Source organism: Sprattus sprattus (genome assembly GCF_963457725.1).
Source record: "Sprattus sprattus genome assembly, chromosome: 4".
Lineage (NCBI taxonomy): Eukaryota > Metazoa > Chordata > Actinopteri > Clupeiformes > Clupeidae > Sprattus > Sprattus sprattus.
The window spans coordinates 12,591,084-12,602,062 of record NC_137923.1 but is presented as its reverse complement, the minus strand read 5'-3'; positions in this window follow the sequence as shown (position 1 = coordinate 12,602,062).

Sequence of the window (10,979 nt, the reverse complement as noted above, 5' to 3'; positions counted from 1 at the left end):
GGGTATGCCATCACTTGAACAAATTTGGAACTGATATCTCATCCCAATCAAAAGTTAGAATATAAATAATCGGTGAGCCCTCCATACACTTCCGTGACTTTTGCTGCTTTTTGATTATACCAGACTCTATTTCAATCTTCTCGTCATCCAACCGTTGAAGCTCTTCCAATACTACTGTTACCCCATAAAAACAATCTTTTTGGGGGCTGGCTCTCTGTTTTATTTTTAGAAGCCATGATGATGTAGAATAAATGTGTTTTGTTGTGCACCTGCATTACGTTATAGAACTGTCAAAACTTGCGTGGCTAAACGGCAAAACAAATGCACGTGAATTACTGATTACATCCCACCTTCTCTGTTGTGCACTCGGATATCTTTGCATCTCATTGGTCTACAGTCATGATTGACACATGTGTGGACCAGTCAAGGAAAGTATTAGTTTATGTTTTTCACGCACAGACTTAGCAGAGTTTACCATAGCAACCATGGACATATGATAGCAACAAAATAGTCTTGGGTGCGCGCATTGTGTCAGACTGACAGGTCAGTCAACCTATGATATTAGTTACAGGTTCCCGTATCTTGCTGGCTGATTGGGTTATCCTGATAAGATAAGACTCTGTAAAAGGTCGGGATAGCCTTCACGCTTAGAGCAAGATGTTACTCATAAGAGGACTCAGGAGGTTGAAGATGTTAGAAAGATGGGTATTTTTATTAACCCAAATAAGGCACAAAGGCAGTTAAAACACTGACAATACTAAATCAATATAAAAAAATACAGTTTTCACTAAGGACAAATGCATGAAGCCACCAACAAATAAGCAATTCACATAAGACCACATGTATAAAAAGGACCATTAACTGGTCAGTGAGAGTCCTTATTAAACACGATCACTCTCACTACGAAACAAAACAAAAGCAAATAAAAGGACCAAGGTAACTAGCCCATCGTGAGAGCTCCAAGGACTTACGTCCTATTAAACTGGCAACTTTCCTGAACAAAGAACAAAGGTAAGTTTAAGTAGCCTTGACAAGCACCTTGAATTGGCTCATACCAATCATTGATTTCAGGTGTGTCAATCAGCAAGGCACCAACACCTGTGGCTCACAGCAGCCATACCTAAACAATCAAACTCCCAATCAACTAGGAAACACAGACTACACATGGTAGCAATTAGGCTTGGTGCCGGCATAGCCGACACATAATAAAGCAGCCAAATCTCATTAAACATAAACTCCATATATCGCGCCATCTTCACAACACAAACTTAGACACTAAACACCGGTTGACAAACGGTATGAAATATGACAATATGATTATTGTTAAACTAAATAAACAGAAAATTTCAGAGACAAGACATTGAATGTGTGCTGATTTTAACTGAACAAAGACATGAACATCAAACATGTAACACACACACACACCAAAACACCTTCACCCAGTCCACAAAAGCAGCAGCCTACAGGCTGCAGTGGTGGGTCACACAGGTGCCCCGTCACAGACTCACTTTGTTCATTCGGTTAAAATCAAGCCACCCCTGAACTAAACACCACTATACATATTTGGGACCCATTCTAACGGCATCGGCAAGCCTGGTCTAGTCACACAAGAGCATTGTCCAAATTCCCTAATGCTGAATGGGCACTAAATCCAACAGACCCACTCCAAAATCTTGTGGAAAGATTTCCTATAAGAGAGGCAACTGTTATAGAGTAGTTTTGGAATGAGATGTGCGTGAAACTCATATATGTGTGATGATCAGGTGTCCCAATACTTTTGACCTGACCTAACCTTGGATCTGGCTGGCCCAGAGCAATGCAGAACAATAAAGACGAGACAAGGGGGAAATTACTTTGCAATGGACTGACTCACTCCATGTAGAATAATATGAGTCTGAAGTCAAATGTTTTAACTTTTGTGGGTAGAGGCTATTGTGATGTTCCTGCTGAGCTCCGCTCCGGCCACGCCCCCTTCAATCACACAAGCACATACACCTGTTTCACTCTCACTCATGCTCTCAGCTGCATGTCATCAGTATCATTCACCATCCCAGCTGCACTGCATTCAGGTCCCAAATCACATGATCACACACACCTGATTCACTCCTATATATAACCTGCACTCCCCTCACTCCGTGTTTGGTCTCGTCGCTACAAGGGTGAAACCTTTGCCCAAGTCTTCTAGCTCTGTGGCCCACTCTACGTCCCTGGCATTCCGCCTTCCGGCCACCGGCAACTACAACCCCATTGTCAGCTGGCTTCCAGCCCAGCAAGCTCTCTGTCCGTGGGCGTCCAGCCCCGCAAGCTCCCTGTCTGCTGGCTTCCGAGTCAGCCATTTCGGTGCCGGCAGACTTTTAGGACTGCATTATCCAGAGTGCCGTGCATACGGCACCGGGAGTAATGTGACTGTCTTGTCCGGCCTGTAGCCGTGTACCTCTGTGCTTTGCCCTTGCGCACAGTAGCCAGAGTGAGACTCTGTGCGATCTTTAGTTCATGTTCCTATATCTTTGTGTTAGAACTCTGTCTGTTAACCCTTTCGTTGATTTGTATACTCTGTTTGTGTCCTGTTCCCCGTCTGTACTCCATCAATAAACTCTGCATCACCTGAAACTCTTCAATCACAAACCCTGCAAGTCAATGTTTGAAATAATTGTCTTCCAAAATAAAACCATCATTTTACAATCTTGAGCATGTGTCAGCACTTTATTGAATGTGTTTGATCATAAAAATGTAGGAGCAATCTGGAAAATGACAGTTTCTCTGCTAAATGTGAATTGCCGTCACTTAATTGAAGGTGTTTCATTGTAATAAATGAGGGAAAATCTGTAAAATACCAGTGTTTCTCTGCAAAACTGTTAGGGCTGCCACTTTATTGAAGGTGTTTAATCTTAATTAAAGAAGCCTGACTTAATGAATGGTGTTTGCTCGTTATAAATTAGGAAGAATCTGTAAAATAACAGTATTTTTTGCTGAACTTGTAGTACTGTCACTTTATTGAAAGTGTTCGATATTAATAATAAAAAAATCTGTAAAATAACAGTTTTTCTCTGCTGAACTGTTAGGGCTGCCACTTTATTGAAGATTTTTAATCTTAATTAAAGAAGCCTGACTTAATGAATGGTGTTTGTTCGTAATAAATTAGGAAGAATCTGTAAAATAACAGCATTTTTTGCTAAACTTGTAGTACTGTCACCTTATTGAAAGTGTTCGATATTAATAATAGATACAAAAATCTGTAAAATAACAGTTTTTCTCTGCTGAACTGTTAGGGCTGCCACTTTATTGAAGGTTTTTAATCTTAAATATCGAGGAAAACATTGTAAAATAACAGTGTTTCTCTGCTATACTTTTAGTACCCTAACTAAATAAAAGGTGTTTGCTCGTAATAAATTAGGAAGAATCTGTACAATAACAGTTTTTCTCTGCTAAACTGTTAGGGCTGTAACTTTATTAATGGTGTTTGATTGTATTAATTGAGGAAAAATCTATAAAAAAAACTGTTTTTCTCTGCAAATCCTTAAATGGAAATATCTGTAAATATAGGGTTTTTGCACTTTATTTGAATTAGGATGTTTTACTTTAATTTTGCGGTTTTTGTTTGGCAGCCGTAGCTGCCAGTAATTTACTGTTTTTTTACAGATTTTTTTTTTACAGTGTACATCTCCAGTTTTTACATTTCTCCTGGGAGAATGCCAACGCTGTCTGAGTGCAATGTTTGCTAAATACTCTTTTCTCCATCTCCCCCAAAACTGTTCAGCTAGGTATTGGACTTTGCGCCACCTTTTTTTGGCGTACAGGTCTTCTGCTACAAATTTTCCTGGAGGAGGAAGTGGAACAGTGGCCTTCATGGTAAGTAAATGATTAGGGGTAAGTGGATCTAGAGCGTTGGGATCGTTTATACTATCAGTGGTAAGTGGGCGGCTATTTACGATTAACATTACTTCGTAAAGGAATGTTCTCAAAGAAAAGTCATTCAAACGGCCATTACTCTGTGCAAGAACAGCGCTTAGGATGCTTCTTACTGTCCTAATTTGCCGCTCCCATACTCCTCCCATGTGGCTGGCATTTGGCACATTCATCATGAATTCACACTGCTTTTGAGACAGGTAAGTAGCTAGTCGCTCCTTGTCCACTTCCATCAGAGCCTTTGCCAGTTCATTTTTCGCTCCAACGAAATTTGTCCCCTGATCAGATACAATTTGTCTTACTGTGCCGCGAATACCAATAAAACATCGGAGGGCATTAATGAAGGAATCTGTTGTCATGTCCTCTAACATCTCTAGATGTATTGCTCTTGATGACAGACAAGTGAAAATGAGGCCATATCTCTTATGCTCTTTACGACCTTGTTTAACATGAAATGGACCAAAGCAATCCATTCCACAGTAAGAGAATGGTGGAGACGGATCGACACGATGATCAGGTAGATCTGCCATCTTTTGTGTTTCTGTCGGCCTGCGAGCTTTCCTACATGTAACACATTGTTTGATGTAGCTTGCCACAACTTTGCTGCCACTGACAATCCAGTATCCATTAGCTCTGACTTCATTTAGAGTTAGTCCTCTGCCCTGGTGTTGTGTGTTTCCATGACAGTAATCCAAAACAAGGCGAGTAATCACTCCATCTTTTGGCAAAATTACTGGATGCTTCAGATCGAGAGGTAAAGAGGCGTTTTTTAGTCTCCCGCCCACCCTAAGAACACCATCTTGCAACACTGGGTCAAGCTGATATAACGGATGATTACATGGTAGTTTGCCCTTCTTCAGCATTTGTATTTCCTCTTTGAAAGCTTGATCTTGTGCCAGCTTTACGAGAGCCAGACTGGCACTTCTTCTCTCTTCAACACTGACTGGGCCAGTCTCTCTGGTTCTTTTAGCTAACCGCTGGATCCGAGCTACAACGTTTAAGGCAGTATGCCATTTTGAAAAGCGCTTAAGCCTGACTAGAAAACTCTCTTTGTTCTCTACTTGTGTGTGTAAGACGTGTATTGTCCTTACTTCAGGGTCTCCCACCATGAGCTCTGGAGTTAACGTTGGTGTGACTATCTCCCTTTCCCACAGGAACTCTGGACCAGTAAGCCAGTTTGAGTTAATCAGTTCGCTCACACTGAGGCCTCTGGAGGCGTGATCAGCTGGATTTTGATCAGTGCTGACGTGGCACCATTGGGAAGGTGCAGTTATTTCTCGGATTCTCTCTACTCTATTTGCTACAAAAACATGGAACCTACGGGCTTCATTGTTAATGTACCCCAAGACCACTTGGGAGTCGGTCCAGAAATATTCTTTGTCCACATGAAGCTCTAGCTCTTCTTTTAACATGCTGCTGACTGTTGAGGAGACAACTGCAGCGGTCAATTCTAGCCTAGGTATGGTTACAATTTTCGTGGGTGACACCCTAGCCTTACCAATGACTAAAGAGCAGTGCACTTTGTTCTCACCTACAACTCGGATATACGAGGCCTGGCCGTAGCCATTGCAGCTCGCATCTGAAAAATGATGCAGTTCGGTTCTTTGGATCTTTCCAACTTCAATAGGAGTGAAACATCTTGGTATCTGAAGGCTTGGCAGGTTTTCCAGATCCTTCAGCCAGTTATCCCATCGTGGCATTAGTTCTCTCGGCAGTGGTTCATCCCATCCCACTCCTTTCTGGCACATCTCCTGCAGTATTTTCTTCCCCAGCAGCAGAAAGGGGGCCACAAAGCCCAGGGGGTCAAACACGGAGGCTACAGTGGAGAGGATTCCCCGACGTGTCGCTGGTTTTTCATCCAGGCTGACTTTAAAGGAGAAATTGTCACTGTTTACACTCCACCTTACTCCTAACACTGTCTGAATGGGAAGCTCTCCGTGGCTGAGATCCACATCATGAACTCCACCTGCCCGTTCGCTTTCAGGGATTGACTCTAGGACTTCTCTGCTGTTTGAAATGAACTTATGTAGATGCAGTTTTCCCTTTTCACACAGACTTTGTGCTTCTCTCACTAACTGGATGGCTGCATCCTCAGATTCCACACTGGCTAGGCCATCGTCGACATAGAAGTTCTTCTTGATGAATTCGGCTGCTGCAGGATACTCTCTTTCATGCTGACTCGCAAGATATTTCATTCCGTAATTTGCACAGCCAGGCGAGGATGTAGCTCCAAAGAGGTGTACCTTCATTCGAAACTCTTTTGGCTCTGCGTTCGTATCCCCACCTTCCCACCAAAGGAAACGAAGGAAATCTCTGTCGTCTGGGCTTACATGGAACCTATGAAACATCTTTTCGACATCACAGATGACTGCGACTGAATGTCTGCGGAACCGGCAAAGAACGCCTGTCATGCCATTTGCTAGATCAGGTCCACTCAGTAGGTGATCATTCAGCGCTGTGCTCTCGTACTTGGCAGAGCAGTCAAACACCACCCTTATTTTGTTTGGTTTCCTTGGGTGGTAAACCCCTTGGTGTGGGATATACCACACATTTCCTGGCACTAGTTCATTTTCAGCCCTTTCCGCATCACCATCATTGAATAGGCCCTCCATGAATTTAGTGTAATCTTCTTTGAATTTTGAGTTTTTCTCAAGTTTTCTTTTCAAGTGCTTCAGCCGCACCAGAGCTAGCCTCTTGTTTTCTGGCAGTTGTGGGCGTGTCTTAAAGGGCAATGGCATCTCCAGGTGCCCGTCTGCGTTTTGGTGAACCGTCTTGTTCAGCAACTGCATGAAGTGTATGTCTTCTTGTGATATGCTCTTTTCACGGGGGTTGCTATCTCTGAAGTCAAACTCAAGGGCTTTGATTACGGTAGCTGGTGTCAATGGTGGAAGTTCTTTGACTGCTATGCGGTGGCACAGGCCAGTGACCTCTGTTGATTTTGCACCTTGAGATGATTTTCCGACAATACTCCAGCCCAGGTCGGTTCTGATGGCATATGGCTCATCGTCTCTTCCCGTAATAACTGAGCGTGGAGCTAATGCTCTGGAACAATCATAGCCTATGAGAAGTCCCACTTTGCAGTCCATTAACTCTGGTATTTCCGGTGCTATTCCCTTCAGGTGATTCCACCTCTTAGCAGTTTTTGGTGTGGGAATGTGGGAGCGCTCAAGGGGAATGAAATCTCTGGCATATGCAGGCGGCAAGTTGATCCAATCTTTGGATGATAGCCCTCTGACTCTAAGACTGCTAACTCTTGCACTCTGGATAATGGAGTCTTTTCCCATCATAGTGGTCAGCTTTAACTTTACTGGCTCTGTGCTTGCTCCTATCATTTGGCACACCTCTTGATCTACAAAGGTGTTGCTACTCTGAGTGTCAAGTAAAGCGTATGCAAGACTCTCTGTTTCAGGCGTCTTCGTTGAAGAAATCCAGACGGGCACTATCATAGATGTGCTCCCACCATCACCTCTATCTACACAGCAAGACAGAGAACATGTTTTCTCCTCAACCTGCCTAACATTTGGAACGCTATCTGCTGGTGGACGGTCTTCATGTAATGCGGTTGGATGACGTTTCTTACATATTCTACAGGTAGCCTTTTGTTTGCAGTCTTTCGAGTTATGCCCTTTCCTAAGGCAGCCAAAACAAAGTTTGTTGTCAAAGATGACCTGTCTCTTGTCCTTTGCAGGCTTACTGGCAAACGTCTGGCATTTGTGGATGGAATGACCTTCACCGCAGCATGAGCATTTGATTGAGTTTGGGGATGTGTTTGATACATTATTTTCATTAAAGCTGTTCTTTTGGACACTATCTGTTGCTTTGATGTCTGTGATAAATGCATTAGCCTGTGGACGCTTAATATCTCGAGAGGGCTTTTCTTCCACATGTTTTAAAGCATTAAGTGACGTCATGGGGTTGCAGGCAATCTCCGCTTCCTGCGCCATGAACTCAGCAAATTCTTTAAATGTAGGATATTCTTCCCTTTGGTTTAGTTGCTTTGTTACGTGACGATTCCAACGAGAAGTAATCCAATCTGGAAGCTTTTGAAGCATTTTCTGATTTGCCTCGCAATCGTTCAGCACCTGCAATCCCTTCACATGTGGCATGGCTTTGCTGCATGCTGACAAGAAGTCACTGAACTGCCTTAGCTTTCCTGAATCTCTGGGGCCTACTTTTGGCCAGTTATTTAGCTTTTCTCTGAATGCACGCTGAATTATAAAGGGATGACCATAGCGAGCTTGTAGTGTCTCCCAGGCTTGGTCATAAGCTTCGTCATCCTTTCTAAAGAAGGTTCCTTCTAACACAGATCGTGCCTCGCCACCAATGTACTTTTGCAGATAAAATAATTTGTCTGCTACGTTAATGCACCGTCGCTCTATCAATGTTTTAAAGCTTGTACTCCACTCTAAGAAGTTAAGTGGATCCCCTGAGAAAACAGAGGGCTCAGGAGCGGGAAGTCTAGTGAGGGCCATTGAATCATGTAGGGCTTGTACTAACAGTGTTTCAGTTTTGACAGTGTTTGTTTGTTCAACATTATTGTTGCGCGCTTGCCCTCTCTTTATGTCAGGTGGTACTAAAGGACCAGTTGTCTCTACAAGCCCTACTCCTCTGTCATGAGTTTCGCTCCCTTCTGCTTCAGAGTACACTCTTAGTTTAGCAGCCATTACCTGCAGATCTCTTTGATTTTCCAATTTTTTAAGTTCTTGTCTTTGAGCAGCTATTGCATCCTCCATTTGTATTTCTGCTTCTTTTGCGGCTAACTGTGCAGCACACTCTGCTCTTTTGACGGTAATGCTCTGACGCTCTGATGAACAGCTTGACTTGTAACTAGGGGCTGTTCGTTCAATCACTGATGCTACAAATATGGACTGTGCACACTCTCTATCAAGCACCATGTGAAGTCTAGCATTTTCAGCCTTTTCATCGAACTCTTCTTGACCCACTTCACTCATACGCACTTTCATTAGACCCATCAAATCTGCTGTTACTGCTGTACAAGAGTCAATCTTTCTTCGAATCTGAGGGAGAGGTGCTGATTTCAATCGTATGTCTTCATATGCATTTTTAGCTTGCGTTTCCAGCCCCTCTACAGCATCCATCATGTCAGCTAACTCGTCTTCAGTGCAATCAGTTTTAAGTTTATCACGCGTACTTCTAACTTCCCTTTTCCAGCATTCATATAGCTTGATGAATTTGCTCTCCTTTTGACATATTTCTTGTTCCTTTAGTTCTAGCATTTTAGGGGTTAATTTTCTTTCCCTACTAGATTTTCTTTGTCCTGAGCCAACTGCTACTGAAGTGGCGTCAGGTTGTGAAGACTCTTCACAATTATTGAGAGGATCTTCGAATTTATCATCGTCTGACTTTACCCCATTAACTGACATCTCAAAATGTATTTTAACACTATTTGTAAATCTGTAAATTTTAAACTTAAAATATCTCTTTTAAACTCGTAGGCTACACTCTCTTAATGCGCTAAATAAATGCTTAACTTTAAATCAAAATGCAATGACACTTTCAACAAAATGCAATAATGATGCAGGAGCAACCATTAAGCTGGCAATGTCTCTTGTAACCTAATATCAACTGATATCTCAATCAAGTCCACACGAATTTACAAATGTCCATACATTTCAAATGAACTTCAACTTCAGAGCATGGTCAAACCTGATACCATACGCTGTAGCCTGCGCCGAAGATCAGGCGGAATGCCTTGTAGACTAGCCACGCGTTGCTTGGCTTACTGCGCCGTCGAGGTGGAATGGAGTCGTGCTGTTTGTGAGCGTCGTTCTCTGCAAACCGTATCGTGCACGAGTCGTGTTGCCGCGGTGCTGCTGGCGAGCGTCGTTCTCCGCTGACCGAATCCTATCGTGGTGCAGGGCTGTTGCTTGAGACCGTTGTTCTCTGCTGGCCACAGGCGTGCTGTTTGAGACCGTTGTTCTCTGCTGCGTGCTGCTTGCGGAGATGCGTGCGTTGGTCTTCCTCAAACGTGGAGGGAAGCTGCCCTTTTCTTCGCTTGAGTCTCTGGCTGTCTTAAAGCTTACAGTCAGTGAAATGTGCTCTAAACTCTGGAGCCGCGGTGTGGGTTGTTAGCTACATTGAAGCTCTCATCCGTCTCTGATAGTAGACTAGTCTCTCTGAACGTCTCGTACGCGCTCTTATTCTGGTCCACTTGTTAGCTTCAAACCGAAAGCTAGCTCGCTCGTTCTACTTACTTAGCCACATTGGCGGTTCGTTGCCACTGTAGCTGCACAGGTTTAATAAACGACCACGCTTCATACTGATGTCTTTTGAATATTTATTTTCTCCTTCTCACACTCTATGAAAACTGTAACGTTAATAATACTCAGAAAACAACGTGACAACGTTAGCGCCATAAACCTGATGCAGAGTCCATTTTCTTCTGAATCTCATGAGTCCGTGACTGGTTTATATCTCTTTTGGCGCTGTACCCATAATTCCCTGGTTAGGTCCCGTATTTAAACAAACTTTTAATACAAAAAGTAATAGTACATGACACAATCTCTTTTTAAAGTACATCTTAGAATCATTTTAACCAATGAATAAATCCATGAAATAAACAAATAATAAATCATGAATTAAACCAATACTGTAAATACATATTTATAACCACTGTAATGTTCACACTGTCTATTGGACAGTTACAGTAATGAAGCTGCTGCTGAACGCTGGAGCGCTGTCAGACTGAGCAGAGCATGTGTCTAGGGTTGGGTACCGAGAACCGGTACCAATATGGCACCGGGACTATACAACCGATACCTACCCGGACCGAAATGTCACGCAGATTTCGGTGCTTCCTTTCGGTGCCTGAGCCGATTGAAATGAATAACATCAACAATTCATGCAGCTAAATGAACAAACCGGACCGAAATGTCACGCAGATTTCGATGCTTCCTTTCAATGCCTGAGCTGATTGTAATGAGGAACCGCAACAAATCATGCAGTTAAATGAACATAACGTACGTAAACTGTTGTCTTATAAACAGGAATTATTTCAGGCTGCAACATGAAACACGGAGGCTGGTTCCAAAACAGTAGAAAACTAGCTAGCA